Source organism: Bombina bombina, chromosome 12 (assembly GCF_027579735.1).
Source record: "Bombina bombina isolate aBomBom1 chromosome 12, aBomBom1.pri, whole genome shotgun sequence".
Classification (NCBI taxonomy): domain Eukaryota; kingdom Metazoa; phylum Chordata; class Amphibia; order Anura; family Bombinatoridae; genus Bombina; species Bombina bombina.
The window spans coordinates 151909345-151915344 of record NC_069510.1 but is presented as its reverse complement, the minus strand read 5'-3'; the positions used below and the strand labels follow the sequence as shown (position 1 = coordinate 151915344).

The window sequence follows — 6000 nt, the reverse complement described above, 5'->3', positions numbered from 1 at the left end:
TGCAGTGCAACCATGTTGGTTTGAAATGACATTTTATCTCAAGAGTTAAAGTTTCACTCCTGGGTGATTATAGGACAAGTTACAGATAAGATATCACATTTGTTTTATGAAAGATAAAGATAGTATTTTTTACTTCTGTAACTAACTAGAGTCATATTTATTGTTCAGTCTTGGAGGTTTTCTAATGCCTATATTTTATTAATCCCTCCTCTCTATACACTCTTAGCTATTGACTTGTTCATCCTACAGGATAAAGTCACATATTATAGTTTGATTATGGGGTTTACAGTAAACGCAGTAGAGAAAAAAAAGTTCTTAAGGAATTGAGTGGTACATATGGCGCATTTATTAAAGTTTTAATGATTTATTTTAAATTTATACTATATGTACAATAATAATGTATAAAATATTTTTAAATGTTATTAAAGAGACATTCTTATGCAAACATGGCAAGCAAGCATGCTCCCCCTATCTCAAATAAATTTATAATCTAAACCCCCTCTACTGATATGAAACACAAAATCTAATCACCCCTCTACATGATTACTTACACCAACACTAAAAATCTAAACCCCTCTACTGATAAGAAACACAAGATCTAAACCCCCCTCTACATGATGACCTACACCAACACCAAAAATCTAACCCCTCTACTGATAAGAAACACAAGATCTAACCCCTCTACTGATAAGAAACACAAGATCTAAACCCCCTATACTGATAAGAAAGACAAGATCTAAACCCTTCTCTACTGATAAGAAACCCAAGATCTTAACACCCCTCTACTGATAAGAAACACAAGATCTAAACCCTCTCTACTGATAAGAAACACAAGATCTAAACACCTCTCTACTGATAAGAAACACAATATCTAACCCCCTCTACTGATAAGAAACACAATATCTAAACCCCTCTACTGATAAGAAACACAAGATCTAAACCCCTCTCTACTGATAAGAAACACAAGATCTAAACACCTCTCTAATGATAAAAAAACACAAGATCTAACCCCCTCTACTGATAAGAAACACAATATCTAAACCCCCTATACCAGAGCTTTCCAAACTTTTCATGTTGGCGACACACTTTTTAGACCTACATAATTTCGCGACACAGTAATTCTGTTGTACTGGCAAACAGGAGGTTAAACTAACTGGTTTTAAGAGATATGGACGCGTACATAAATGTTATAAAAAACAAATGTATTTACACTCGCATTTCATCATCAAGCATTTGTAAGCTTCCACTTCCTATCCATATATCAAGAGCAGGAGCAGCAATGCACTACTGGGAGCTAGCTGCAAAAAAAACCCCACTGACTTCGGACTTCAGCTCAGCATTTAAGCTGCTGCCCTCAGAGCTCGGTGAGTCCAATTGACTACTGCCTGCGCTGCAAACACACTGCTGTCCCACTCACTGACTACACATGCAGTCACGAGCCAATTAAGGAGACACACGTGCAATCAGGAGCCAATGTGCCGCCAAAGCCGCCAATGGAAATAGTTTCACTTCCCACTGAGCTGCACCAATAGGTTAAGATGATCTGTGACCCCTAGGTATCAATCACGAGTCAACCACGTGATATGACTAGTAGCAGGCAGGCAGAAAGTCAGAAACAAAAAAAAAATAAATGTAAAAAAATTTGTGCTGAAGCAGGGACACACCTACACTCTGCTGCCGACACACTAGTGTGTCCCGACATACAGTTTGGAAAGCACTGCCCTATACTGATAAAAAACACAAGATCTAACCCCCTCTACTGATAAGAAACACAATATCTAAACCCCCTCTACTGATAAGAAACACAAGATCTAACCCCTCTACTGATAAGAAACACAAGATCTAAACCCCCTATACTGATAAGAAAGACAAGATCTAAACCCTTCTCTACTGATAAGAAACCCAAGATCTAAACACCCCTCTACTGATAAGAAACACAAGATCTAAACCCTCTCTACTGATAAGAAACACAAGATCTAAACACCTCTCTACTGATAAGAAACACAATATCTAACCCCCTCTACTGATAAGAAACACAATATCTAAACCCCCTCTACTGATAAGAAACACAAGATCTAAACCCCTCTCTACTGATAAGAAACACAAGATCTAAACACCTCTCTACTGATAAAAAAACACAAGATCTAACCCCCTCTACTGATAAGAAACACAATATCTAAACCCCCTCTACTGATAAAAAAACACAAGATCTAACCCCCTCTACTGATAAGAAACACAATATCTAAACCCCCTCTACTGATAAGAAACACAATATCTAAACCCCTCTCTACTGATAAGAAACACAATATCTAAACCCCCTCTACTGATAAAAAACACAAGATCTAACCCCCTCTACTGATAAGAAACACAAGATCTAAACCCCTCTCTACTGATAAGAAACACAAGATCTAAACACCTCTCTACTGATAAGAAACACAAGATCTAAACCCCTCTCTACTGATAAGAAACACAAGATCTAAACCCCCTCTACTAATAAGAAACACAAGATCTAAACCCCCTCTACTGATAAGAAACACAAGATCTAAACCCTCTCTACTGATAAGAAACACAAGATCTAAACCCTCTCTACTGATAAGAAACACAAGATCTAAACCCCCTCTACTGATAAGAAACACAAGATCTAAACCCCCTCTACTGATAAGAATCACAAGATCTAAACTCTCTCTACTGATAAGAAACACAAGATCAAAACCCTCTCTACTGATAAGAATCACAAAATCTAAACCCCCTCTACTGATAATAAACACAAGATCTAACCCCCTCTACAGATAAGAAACACAAGGTCTAAACCCCCTCTACTGATAAGAAACACAAAACCTAAACGCCCTCTACTGATAAGAAACACAATATCTAAACCCCCTCTACTGATAAGAAACACAAGATCTAAACCCCCTCTACTGATAAGAAACACAAGATCTAAACCCCCTCTACTGATAAGAAACACAAGATCTAACCCCCTCTATTGATAAGAAACACAAGCTCTAAACCCCCTCTACTGATAAGAAACACAAGATCTAACCCTCTCTAGTGATAAGAAACACAAGATCTAACCCCCTCTACTGATATGAAACACAAGATCTAACCCCCTCTACTGATAAGAAACACAAGATCTAAACCCCCTCTATGACTCACTGGAACCTCCCCAACACCTACATACCCCCTCCTAACACTAAACTGCCTCAACATAAAACATTGCTAAATTAAAGAACAAAACATAAAGTAATTCAATCTAACATGATCCTCTCCTTGTCCTTAGCATCTTTATGGTCCCATCTTCTTTATCAGCTAAACCAATCAGGGTCCCATCCTCTTTATCAGCTAAACCAATCAGGGTCTTATCCTCTTTATCAGATAAACCAATCAGGGTTTCATACTATTTATCAGATAAACCAATCAGGGTTCTATTGTCTTTATCAGATAAACAAATTAGGGTTTCATTATATTTATCAGATAAACCAATCAGGGTTTCATACTATTTATCAGATAAACCAACCAGGGAAGTATTCTATTAATCAGCTAAACCAATCAGGGTCTTATCCTCTTTATCAGATAAACCAATCAGGGTTCTATCCTCTTTATCAGATAAACAAATCAGGGTTTCAATCTCTTTATCAGATAAACCAACCAGGGAAGTATTCTATTAATCAGATAAACCAATCAGGGAAGTATTCTATTAATCAGATAAACCAATCAGGGAAGTATTCTATTAATCAGATAAACCAATCAGGGAAGTATTCTATTAATCAGATAAACCAATCAGGGAAGTATTCTATTAATCAGATAAACCAATCAGGGAAGTATTTTATTAAGCAGATAAACCAATCAGGGAAGTATTCTATTAGACAAACCAATTTGGGTTTCATCCTCTTTATCAGATAAATCAAACATTGGTTCACCTTATTTTTTAGATCAACCAATCTGTATTTTTAAAAGTTCAGCTCTCACTGGTTCTTATGTCATCCAACATCACTTCCCAGAGAGATATGTTATATTTAGTATTTATAGTTGGATAACTGTTATGATAATGATTATAGTTGGGAACCCTCCTAGAACCTCCTCAAGTTTGAGGAATGCTGGGAATTTTGTTGAACAGGATTTCCTTTTATTGGAGATTCATAATAAATCATTCACAGTTACAGTAATTATTATTTATAACATATAAATATTAAAGGGATATTAAATAGTTACCAAATATTAGATACTGTATAATGATGTATGTGAAGCAAATATTGACTTGAGACTAAAATTTAGATGAAGTTATATTGATTGTTTATTATTATTATTATTATTATTATTATTATTGGTTATTTGTAGAGCGCCAACAGATTTCGCAGCGCTAGTTTAAAAAGTAATAATATATATGTAAAGGTTTATTGGCCCATTTATCAAGCTCCGTATGGAACTTGTAGGCCTGTGTTTCTGTCGAGTCTTCAGACTCACCAGAAACAGCAGTTATGAAGCCGCGGTCTCCAACAGCGGTCAGTGCTCTCCACATTCAGCGAAGGGCTGGCGGACCTCTGTCGAGTCTTCAGACTCACCAGAAACAGCAGTTATGAAGCCGCGGTCTCCAGCAGCGGTCAGTGCTCTCCACATTCAGCGAAGGTCTGGCGGACCTGATCCGCACTGTCGGATCGGGTCCGACAGACATTTGATAAATAGGCCTCATTGTTTCTATTAAGTATAATCATTTATATAAAATAATGAGTGCAGCCATATTAAAAAAATAGGTTTCCCCTTATTCATCTATTTTGGCTTGAACAAATAGGGACAGGCAATAAAAGAGTGTGTGCAAACAAGGCTGTGTGGAATATAGGATTACTAAAGTAACAATCTAACAGGGTTTCCAAACAGCCTTGTTTGCATAATATCTTTTATTTTATATAAATCCATATTTGTCCTCAGCAGATGTGTATTTTGTAAGGTTATAATCTAATGAATTACATAAAAGGTTGAGAACATTTAACTCAATGGAACACCAAATGTATCTATATTATATTAGTATTATCTTTCTCATTATATTCCACCTCTAAAAATGTACTTTTCCAATTCAGTGAGTTAAAGGGACACTGTACCCATATTTTTTCTTTCATGATTCAGATTGAGCATGAAATTTTAAGCAACTTTCTAATTTACTCCTATTATCAAATTTTCTTCATTCTCTTGGTATCTTTATTTGAAATGCACGAATGTAAGTTTAGATGCCGGCCCATTTTTGGTGAACAACCTGGGTTGTCCTTGCTGATTGGTGGATAAATTCATCCACCAATAAAAAAAGTGCTGTCCAGAGTACTGAAACCAAAAAAAGCTTAGATGCCTTCTTTTTCAAATAAAGATAGCAAGAGAATGAAGAAAAATTGATAATAGGAGCAAATTAGAAAGTTGCTTAAAATTGCATGCTCTTTCTGAATTACAAAAGAAAAAATGTGGGTTCAGTGTCCCTTTAATTCCCTTTTTGGTATTCATTTTCTATTCTCTACAATGTAAACTGTCAATTGTCCTGAAAGCTTAGTATATTTATTTAATACGTTGTAGCATTGGTGTTATACTAGACAGTTGCTCTGTCTTTATCAACTATTATGGGTCATTCTACTTCCTTTCTGTGCTTAAATGGACATTAAGATAAATTATGTTCTCTAGTGACTCATACAGTTATGAACTATCAGTACTAGATATTAATAAATATAGTATAGATTTGTCCGACTTTTCTCGCATGAGAAACCACATTGCAATTGTTTTCAGTTGAAGAATCCAGTAAATAATTTTATAAATGGTACAAAATAAAACAAGAATCTCTCTCTCTCTCTCTCTCTCTCTCTCTCTCTCTCTCTCTCTATATATATATATATATATATATATATATATATATATCTCTTCCTCTCTCTCCTCTCTCTCTCTCTCTCTCTCTCTCTATATATATATCTTTCTCTCTCTCTTCCTCTCTCTCTCTCTCTCTCTCTCTCTCTCTCTCTCTATATATAT

General features: G+C 35.7%; 1 protein-coding gene across 1 annotated transcript in view; it reads left to right on the top strand.

Moving 5' to 3' along the window:
- LHX2 (LIM homeobox 2) overlaps positions 1-6000 on the top strand; it is a 50393-nt gene that overhangs the window by 30561 nt on the left and 13832 nt on the right. The window lies entirely within an intron of this gene.